General features: G+C 40.7%; 1 pseudogene; it reads right to left on the reverse strand.

The window, feature by feature from the left end:
* Positions 1 to 6,962: 6,962 nt before the first annotated feature.
* Positions 6,963 to 7,423, reverse strand: LOC112631753 (annotated as a pseudogene).
* Between the last annotated feature and the right edge of the window lie 3,905 nt (positions 7,424 to 11,328).

Genomic DNA, 11,328 nt, shown 5'->3' on the forward strand with positions numbered 1-11,328 from the left:
TCTTAAAGTTGATAGCATGACAGAAGTTAGTTGGCAGAGTTTTTTCTTTCTTAGGTAGTGTATAAAATAATAATGCATCTTACAATTGTCAGCATCTTATATTTGAAGAACCCACATACCCAAGAGGGAATGTAGCTCTGCCAACACCTCAATTTCAGACTTCAGAACTGTGAGAGAATAAGTTTCCATAGTTTTAAGCCACCCAGTTTTGGTCAATGTGTTATAGCAGTTCTAGGAAACTGATATAAGTGTACATGAGGTAGGCAGGAAAGATTATGCCAGAGAGAGATTACTGTGAACGAAGCAACAGGATGTGAAATAACTGGTGTTTTCGAAACACTGAGACAAATTTAGTGTGGCCGGCATGAGGCAACCAAGAGTGGAATGGGTGTGGACAAGGGCTCCATCATGAGGACAGCCTGTGCTTTTCAAGAGATAGCAAGGCAGGCCTGACCCCAGCTGCCTTCACTGGGAGGGAGGGAGGCCTCAGAGGGCAACCCCAAATGTTCCACCAGGTTCAAAGCCAAGCCACAGGGAGGCATCAGGCTGACAAAGAAAGGAAGGGGGGAGTAATTGGGAAGAAGCAGAAGGCTGTTCCTACCAAACGCGACACTCACAGGACAACAGGTTCATCATTGCTGGAAAATCAACCAGGAAGAAAGTCATCAATGATGGGCAATGGAGCACAGTTGAAGACATACTGGCTGCAGATTCCGGAGATTCCAGGGCTCTTCACTCAAGCTTATCTTTCTTTCTTTTCAATATTTGTGGGAGACATACCTCACCCGAAAGACACATGAATATCACAGGCATTTTAGTCTGCAGATTTAATATTTGTGGATGAAGCCGTCTTTCACAACCTCAACATGTATACTGGACTATGGTTCTGCCAGGTCAGTCCTGCAGCCACAAAAAAGAGGACCAGGAAAGAGGTTAGGGGAAGGAGGCATCCCAGGCATGCAAAGGCAAAAGATATTCTTAGACTGTGGGTCCCAGGAGCTGCACAGTGAAGGCGTGACCAGCTGGGTTAATAATCTGCTCTAGAAACTTGTCAGCTTCTTTCTTGAGGTTTATAGGAGAGATCTTTAACATACACACATGCACACGTACACATATGCACACACATGCATACATATACACCCATATACACATACACATACATATATGCACATACATACATACACTCAAACACACATATACATACATGCACACACATATACACATATACACATGCATGCATATACACACACATACACTTATACACACTGTGATAGTTAATTTTTTTTTTTTTTTTTTTTTTGAGAGAGAGTTTCACTCTTGTTGCCCAGGCTGAAGTGCAATGATGCCATCTCAGCTCACAACAACCTTCGCCTCACAGATTCAAGCAATTTTCCTGCCTCAGCCTCCGGAGTAGCCGGGATTACAGGCATGCGCCACCACGCTCGGCTAATTTTGTATTTTTAGTAGACACAGGGTTTCTCCACATTGGTCAGGCTGGTCTCAAACTCCCGACCTCAGGTGATCAGCCCACCTCAGCCTCCCAAAGTGCTGGGATTACAGGCATGAGCCACCATGCCCGTCCAATAGTTAATTTTAAATGTCAACTTGACCAGGCTAAAGGATGCCCGGATAGCTGGTAAAACATTATTTCTGGGTATGTCTGTGAGGGTGTTTCCAGAGACATTAGTACTTTAGTTGAATTGACTGAACCAAATTTTGAATCCATAAACTGAGTAGAAAAAAATCACCCTCAACGATCTGGAAGGGCATCATCCAATGCTTCAAGGGCCCACATAGGAAAAAAAAGGCAGAAGAGGGGCTGACTCGCTCTCTTCTGGGAGCAGGATACCCACCTTCTCCAGCCTTTGGCTGCTGGCACTCCTGGTTCTCCGACCTTCATATGGACCAGGACTCACACTGGCAACTCTCCTGGCCCACAGGCCTGGGTTTGGATCACATTGCACCACCAGCTTTCCTGCTTCTCCCACCCACAGATGGCAATTCGCAGGAATTCTCAGCACCCCTAATCCTGTGAGCCAATCTCTCATAGTAACTCTCTTTCTACACGTGTAACTAGGTCTCCTGTTGGTTCTGTTTCTCTGGCGAACCCTGACTAACACGTGCCCTAGAGTGGCATTCACCTGCCTACAAATGCCTACTCTCTTCTGTTCCCTGCAGTTCTCCAGCGTTCGTAGGCCACTGCTCAGAGACCACAGGCAGCACCACTGCCCAGGCACAAAACACGTCTGCTCAGTTGTGGGAACTCCTTCACAAACTCATCAATCAGATGGTGATCAGTCCTTTTGCTGCACCCTCGATAAGCCAACAATTTATTCCTTCAAAGAGATTAAAGCAAAACAGTGGGTTTATTACTTGTCTGTAAGTATTTCAGCTCTCCTTGCCAAAGAAGGTTTAGAGACTAGCTTTTGTTGTTATTTCCTTTGGAGTTTTTTTTTAGTTTTTTTTTTTTTCTGTTTTATTTATACTTTTTACAAATCAAGAACTGACTTTCAGTAGATCACAGCAAGGGAGCTGCTCTGCTACGTATAAAGCCCTGACCCTGAAGTAGGTTGTCTACAAATGATTTAGGTTCACCATGAACATGCATTGTGTGACAGGCCAGAGTTTCGACTATTGTTAGAGAATTCTTAAACATCTGTGTCACTGTCTCATGTTTATGTACAGATCTGTCTTCTGTCTCTTCACCACAATCTCCCTGAGAAGAAAGCAAGCCTCTCACCCAAGTTCTCGAGATAGATAATTTCTCTCTTCCTCAATTAGAACTATAACAAATCAGCTCTCTTGGGCTGTTCTTGGGCTGTTTTTGGAAAACAATTTCCTCAGAAAGTCCAAGTAGACTGTCCCTCTATTGTTCTGGCCATTTAATATTTTAAACAAGGTCCCCTTTCTCTGCTAACACAGAGTGATCAAGGCAAGAATAGCTTGGAACGTGTTTAAGTTTGCGGTATCACTCCACATGACTAACAATTGTTTGTTTGTTTTTTTGTTAATGTTGTTGGAGTTTTTCTGAGACAGGGTCTCATTCTGTTGCCCAGGCTGAAGTACATTGGCATGATTATAGCTCACTGCAGCCCCAATCTCCTGGGCTCAAGCAATCCTCCCACCTCAGGCTCCTGACTAGCTAGGAATACAGTCATGCACCACCATGCCTGGCTGATTTTTTAAAATTTTTAGTAGAGATGAGGTCTCACAGTGTTGCACAGGCTGGCCTAAATCCTGAGCTCAAGTGATCCTTCCGCCTCAGCCTCCCAAAATGCTGGGATTAGAGGCATGAGCCATTATGCCTGGCCGTGAATAATAGTTGTATCTCTTCAGGGTTCACAGTGTCATTAACTTTTGTATTTTGTGGAAATTTAACAAGTCCTGACAGGCATAGCAGTATGCAAGATTGTAAATTATCTGAAACAATCATGAGGTTTTGTAGATTACAGAAAATCTGACGACGTTAACCTATCATGATCTATAAAATATGCTAGCTTTTGATTACCCTGGAAGATATTTTATTTTATTCCTCATTCTATTGCTGTGCCAATGAGTGCAAGTCTCATTCATCCTTTGCTCCTGTTAGTCTGTGTGTGTCTTCTTCCTGCATTTTGGTGACGTTTTCTCTTTACCATTATCTTGATAGACGCCCACCTCCTCATCCTTTTGCCAGTAAGTTAAATACAGTCTTCTTTGCATCCATCCCACATTCAGGGCAATTGCACAAAAGCAGGCAGTGATGGAAGCAAATACAGCAAATATCAAAGCCATAACTCCTGCTTACCTTATCAATTGCTCTGAGTGACAGTCGTGTACTCCTCAGAGAAATCCTACTCATCACTGGAAAGTGTCCTAACAAACCCTACTGGTTCAGAACATTGTGTACCTACCCCTGAGTCATTGAGAACAGGATGCTTTCTTACCAAAGAAACCTATAAAGTTCAATTACACTCTTTCCGGTGCTACCAAATCCATTCATCTGAATTGTAATGGGTCCTGAGTATCACAGACAATTTCACTTAAGTTGAATGCACATTTATAGAACATTTTAAAGTGTACAAACCATTCTCAAAAACATGAACTCATTCATTGAAAGCATGCTCTCTAGAATCCAAATCATAGCTCTCTTCTTTTAAAATCCCTGGTGTTGTCTCTACATGAGATTGCTTTTCTTATGGAAAGTTGTAGAGCAAGACAGCTGGCAAGCCTTGTTGTCTGCTGCATTTGACCTTGCAGAAATCAATATTATTTTACAATATTGTCACAATATGACCACAAATTCATTTCTATACAGAAGACCCTGAATATATGTCATAGAAAAAATTTAATCCATAATTCGGATTGTTCTTATCACTAGGACTATGAAATTCCTCAGGTGGTAATAATTACAGTAGAAATTCAAGATGTTACATTTTATGCATATAATGCCTAATCAGATCCAGTAAAGGCTACATCCTTTTGAGAACATGTTGGACCAACTGAAACTTCAAAACTAAAATCTAGAAACTCAACTAAATTTGTTGTTAGTGTTTCAAAAGCTCATGGGCAACTGTCATATTATATTTGTGTAGTATTTGATGTCTTTAATTCTCCTTTGATTTTTCTGGAAAGTAACAAATTTAGTAACCTAGCAATGACCACCTTCTATAAACCATCTCTACCATCCAAACAAAATTGGGATATCTTTACTTCCTTGCCAATTCCAGATATTGGCTACACTCTAATAGAATTTACCCTCATTTCCTTCAATCCTCTCATCATTTAAAGGAAATCCTCTAAAATGTCTCTGTTCAAACATCTCATAGATCTTTCAGTTTCCTTGCAGAATCATGTAGGACAGTTTACTGACCCCTGATTTGGTGAAAGCGTTTGTAGTCTTTTGGGTACTCTTGCTCCCATTAGTCATTTTCGGGAGTTGGTCTGGAAATGTCTGCCGTCCCTTCAGAGACAAAGCAATATTGTCTGTGATTTTAAAAGCCAAACTGTCTCTATAATAAATATGTCACATATTAATCAAGGAGCTGCCCAGTTTTTATTTATTTATTTAGTTTTTAGAGATGGGGTCTCACTGTGTTACCCAGGCTAGACTCAAACTCTTGGGCTTAAATCATCCTTCCACCTCAGCCTCCCACATGGCTGGGACTATAGGAGTATACCACCACGCCTAGCTGCCCTATTTTCTTTTTTTTTTTTTTTCTTTGAGATGGAGTCTCGCTCTGTTGCCTAGGCTGGAATGCAGTGGTGCAATCTCAGCTTACTGAAACCTCTGCCTCCCAGGTTCAAGTGATTCTCCTGCCTCAGCCTTCTGAGCAGCTAGGAGCCCTGAGCCCTTGAGGTCAAGACTGCAGTGAGCTGAGATCGTGCTACTGCACTCCAACCTGAAAAACAGAGCAAGACCCTGTCTCACACACACACACAAACACACACACACAAATTAAAAGTATTGTCCAATGTTGATGTCAATTTTCTAGAACTGTAGTGTGCAGAATTCACTTTATTAAACTGATATGTCAACAAACAATGAATGTACATTTGTCCACCAGTCTTATTCTACTCATGATTCTCTAAGGATCACTGACCACGGTTCAGCAACTTCTCCCCAGCTTAGGACCTGGAACAACTTCTATTCATTTCAGTCAACATTGACTGGATTTCTAACCTGAACCAAAGGATAAGTACATTTTTTGAACTCGAAGTCTGCTTTACAATCATGTCATCTAGTTTATCTCCTAATTTCCTTTCCCCTGCCCTTTTTAAAACCAAATTACTGTTTTAAGACCAATTATTTTCTTTGACGTATATTCAGGGCCTCCTGTATAGAATTGAATTTGTGGTCATATTGTGACAATATTGTAAAATAATATTGGTTTTGAACCAAATAAATTATATTATTGAATCAAATAAAATAATATTGATGAATATTGTCTTAAAACCAAATATTGATGAAAATATTGAAGATGAAAGGAAAACGGATGGCAGATTAGGCTTTGATGTATCACCATTTACTTTATGTGAAATTTTAAATCTCCATTTTCTCTCAACTGTGCTGGTTTTTATAAAATATGTTAAAGCCATTTTTGGTTTCAAGTATGAAAGCATGAGCTTGTTTAGCTTCCCTAGCAATGTGTGTTTGGCCATTGCTATGTTTTGAATGTTTGTGTCCCTCCAAAATTCATATGTTGAATCCTACCCTCAAGGTGATGGTATTAAGAAGTGGGGCTTTGGAGTTGATGAGGTCATGAGGATGGGGCCCTCATGAATGGGATTAGTGCTCTTAGAAAAGAGGCCCAAAGGAGCTTGTTTGCCCCTTCTGCCATGTGAGGACAGAGCGAGAACCAGGAAACAGACCCTAACCTGACACCAAACCTGCCTTAGCCTTGATCTTGGACTTCCCAGCCTCCAGAATATTGAGAAATAAATTTCTGCTGTTTATAAGTCACCCAGTGCATGGCATTTTTGTTAAAGAAGCATAAACAGACTGAGACAGCCATGATCACTCTAATTTTTTTTAAATCTTTTCCTTCACATTTGCACAATTCAAGAGCAGGTGCTGCCTGGGAGACCCTTCCCTTCCTTAGAGAACGGCGAGCTGCTTTTTCTGATTATGGAAGGGCTTATTTACCTGCCGTAGGATTTACAATCAAGAACATTACCTTCCCCAGGGGCAATTCTAACCCTCCCAGCCACCACACTACTTTTAAATCAAAATAGACCCTCTCTCTTTTCACCTATTGCTCACTTTCCTCTGATTAAAACAAAAAAGTCAAGGAGAACCAGTACAAGCCTACATACATGCACACACAGGCATGCACACATACCACAAGAACACATTCATGCACCCATGCATACCCACATGAACACGTACAAGCACACACACACACGTATGCATGCAGACACTTTTAACCTCTTCCTATACTACATCTGTGTTGCATTATCCCCACCAGTTTTTTTTTCAACTTTTAACGAAAGCTTGTATATAAGATTACTTTATTCTGCATCTTCTCAATTGTTTTCTCCTTGTATTTGCCCTTTTCCTTTCCTGCTTGGTGAGATTTGGCTTTCCGTGCAAGGATCTTTCTGCGGTCTTTGTCCAGTTTTAGTCTACTGATAACCCCCTTGCTGGGGGGAAAGTCTACACAGACAGTTGTGTCGTTAGCCTTTTCCTGCTGCATTCAATGTAGATGACACGTTTCTCTCTGTAAATCTGGACTACTTTGCCAATTTGCTGACCTTTATGGTGCCCTCACTCAACCTGAACTTCATCATCCTTTCAGATGGGCATGGATCAAATGCTGTACTTCTGTCTCAGCTCTTTGGAAAGAGGGGAGGACATAACAGTTCTGTGAATGTAGGAAGGCGCATTGAAATGCCTTTTGCAGTTACTGCTTCAGTCAGAAGTCACAAAGACATTGAACTTCATTTCGGCCACTCCCACTTCAGTGATGGCCACAAAGGGCCCCACTGGTTATTAATGTCTTTTTTGAACTCAAACGTTTAAACTACATAGCCTGGCATATTGTAGAAGAGAACTGTGCAGCATTAAATATTAGCATCTCACCCTCACATGCACAGAAATATTCAGATTACAAAAACATACCAATTTATAAAGATTAATATTAACTCACTGTAATTTTTCAAAGACTCAGAATTATTTGATCAATTTCAGGAGAAACTATTATATATTTTTACAATGTTCATGCCAATTGCCTAAGACTAATCAGTTTCTCTTACTTTGTGACTGACTGATTCTATGAATATTCTGCCTCAGTATTTAAAAAAATTCTCCTATAATAATTGGAAAGGTGAACAGAAGTGATTAGATTTGTCTTAGCAGTATCTCTCACTTTGTGAATCTTCATGTGAATCTTTAGTACGTCTTATTTTGGGAATCTTCATGAAAATCGGAAGTATTCCCATTACTTTTAGGAAAAGAACCAAATGCTTAACATGATCCACATAAGATCGCATAATGTGTATACCTCTGTATGCTCACTTTGTATTTTATCGTCAATATTTGCTGCAACAAAACAAAACCAACTTCCAAGATGAGGTCCAGCATATGTGGACTTCCCAGCAAATTTTAGTTAATGCTGCCCTCTAATGCCTGGCTCTGATATTACATCAGCTCAGGGTTTTGACCAAAAACAGACACAAATGAGGTCATCTAAGGAGACTTTAGCAATCATTTCCAGGTTCCCTTTGACTAGCTCATTCCACCGATGAGCAAACTGAAGCCCAAAAACTCAGGTGTTTCTCGCAAGATCACACAGCGAATGACCGTCAGAAGGAGTTAGAACACAAAATTGCTGTCTTTCCCCAGACAGGCCATGTGAGATGTGACCACAGGGCTCTAGGGTTGGTGCCTCACCCGTTAGGCTTTCTGAAAATTCACAAACTGCAAAGCATGACACTGCCCATAGGAATCTGTTACAGAAAACGAGAAAGGATTCTGACCTAGCTCAATTAAGAAGCAACCAGAATTCATGCAGCCCAGGTCCTTGTAAGAGACAATTCGAATATTATACCAGAAAAGCTGGAGAGGTAGCAGAGACCAGTGCTGTGCGGGTTTGTGTACTAAACTCAGGATTTCTAACTTAATCCTGATGATGACCAGCTATTAAAGGCCTCTAAGCAAATTGAAGAAGGTCACTCCGACTCAAGGGTATAGGGCGGGTCTGGAGACAGGAAGACCAGCAAAGCTTTACTTTGGCAGTCCAGGGTACCAACAATGAGGACTGCAGGACCCCTACTTTTCTAGTTTACAGAGTGTATTAGTCCGTTTTCATGCCGCTGATAAAACAAACATACTGGAGACTGGGCAATTTACAACAGAAAGAGGTTTAATTGGACTTACAGTTTCACCTGGCTGGGGAGGCCTCACAATCATGGCGGAAGGCAGAGAGGAGCAAGCCACATCTGTGAATGGAGGCAGGCAAAGAGAAAGAGCTTGTGCAGGGAGAGTCCCACTTATAAAACCATCAGATCTCATGAGACTTATTCACTATCAGGAGAACAGCACAGGAAAGACCCACCCCCATGGTTCAATTACCTCCCACCAGGTCCCTCCCACAGACGTGGGAATTCAAGATGAGATTTGGGTGGGGACACAGCCAAACCATATCACAGAACTAATGGGAAGATGGTATCATCGGGCTACAGGAGAAGGAGAAAGGGTTGTGAGGCCAGAGGAACAATCACTGTATGGACATGCTGACCTTGAAGGTGGTATACACAGATGTGAACCTGACAGCCAATCCTTCAAGATGGACCCCATGCAGCTAACCTGGCACAAATTTTAAATACAGCCAAGTAGGCATTTGTTGACTGGAGGTCACACAAGCACCTGAGTTGCCCAAAACACACACCTCTGTTTAACTTTGGAACTTTCAGAGCTCACTTGAACCAACCAATCAGAGCTTACCTGAATCAACCAATTAGAGCTCACCTAAACCAACAAAGGCAAGCTTTCATCTGAACCAACCAATCAGAGTTCAGCTGTATCAACCAATCAGGGCTCAGGTGTGTTGACCAATCAGTTCGAATTTTCATTTGCATAATTGAACCTGATTGGGCAGAAACGTATGCTATAAAACCTAGCCTCAGCTACTTGGGAAACTGAGGCAGGAGACTCACTTGAACCCAGGAGGTGGAGGTTGCGGTGAGACGAGATCATGCCACTGCACTCTAGCTTGGGTGACAGCAAGACTCCCTCCCTCAAATAAAAAATAAAAATAAAATAAAATTTTAAAAAACACCAAACCCTCCCTTTGTTCTCTGGAACACATCTTTGTTTGCACCAGAGGCTGCATCTCCCTCGTTTGTCAGCTGTTTGCTGGAATAAAGTCTCTTTCCTCCGATTTCCTTCCCAGAGAACTTTTCGTTACAACCTCAGAAGACAGCCGGATGGAAATACTTAGTAGGTGTTGGAATATTAGGCTGAAGCTCAGGAGCAGGGGCAGATTTCAGTTACAGATTTTGCACCAAGATACATTTAATGTAATTTTGAAAATTGTCATAGTTACTATGTAATGAATTATGTAATAAAATTAAATAAGTTAAATAACTGAATAAATTAATTAAATAAAAATATGTAACAAAAGTATCCAATATAATTATGTAATATAATATAAAATATAATTTTAAAATCCTAGTTGTTACACCGAGATAGGTCTGCCTTGGAGGCAGGTGGAGTTGCCCAGGAAGACCGTAGAATGAGAGGCCAGGAAGTCAATTGGAGAACCCACATGTTGGCGTCGGCAGAATCCACACAGGAAATGAAGGAAAGGCAGATCCACTAGAACGATATTGATAGGATCTCACATCGCAGTAGAGGGGAGCAGTTATGAGAAAAATATGTTCAACACTGACAAATGCTGGGGGGAAAACGTGTAACTCCACACTGCCAACTGAGGAAACAGCAAGAAGCTGTTGCTTAAAGCCACCAAAGCTCCTGGAACATTACAAGTTGCCCAAAGAAGAAGGGGCCAGTACGAAGAAAGGCAGAAGGAACACAGGGACCCCTGAGGCTGCATCCCAACAGAAGAGGACCATCCTAGGGGAGAAGGAGCTGTCAATCCTCATTGTCACCGCAGCCTACTTTGTAGAGGGCACAGTAACTTTTCAACACGTGAGGTGGGAGGTTCGAGAGCTCTAAGTGGATATTCAAATCAATAGTACAATCTAAATTATAACCTGACTCTGATTTGGGAGTGTGGTGACTAATGTATTTGGGAAAGATCAGTGCTGCATATGCCAAATGACAAAGAGATGACACAAGTTAGCAAAGTTTTTTGTTTTGTTTTTATTAAAGAAGACTTAGTGCTAATGAGGCTATGGTGAAATAACTCTCTACTCAAGAATGAAAATTAATATTAACCTTTTGTACAACAATTTTGCAATATATATCAACATGTTTACATCATTTGATATAGTAATTCCGATTCTAAGATTTTTAATTAAGTAAATAATTTATAACATGGAGAAAATTTTATGTTTATCTCAGGGTTATTTATAATAGGAAAAAACTAAATTCAAACTACATTTTTCATGACAGGGGAATTATTGAGTAAATTATGGTACACACTTCAAATGGAAAATCAGGCAAATGTTACAAATAATAACCGAAAGTTTTTAATAACTTGGAGAAATAGTAATTACATAACATTAAGTAGAAGAAATGATATAAAATTTTATATGCATTATTACATCAGTTCTTTTTTAAGTCCATATAAAAAATTTACAAGATGCTAAGTATAATATTCTCTGCAAAGAAGAACTAAGATGATATATTTCCTTCTCTTTCAAGTTTTCCTTACTCATCCTGCA

This window comes from Theropithecus gelada, chromosome 9 (genome assembly GCF_003255815.1).
Source record: "Theropithecus gelada isolate Dixy chromosome 9, Tgel_1.0, whole genome shotgun sequence".
Taxonomy (NCBI): domain Eukaryota; kingdom Metazoa; phylum Chordata; class Mammalia; order Primates; family Cercopithecidae; genus Theropithecus; species Theropithecus gelada.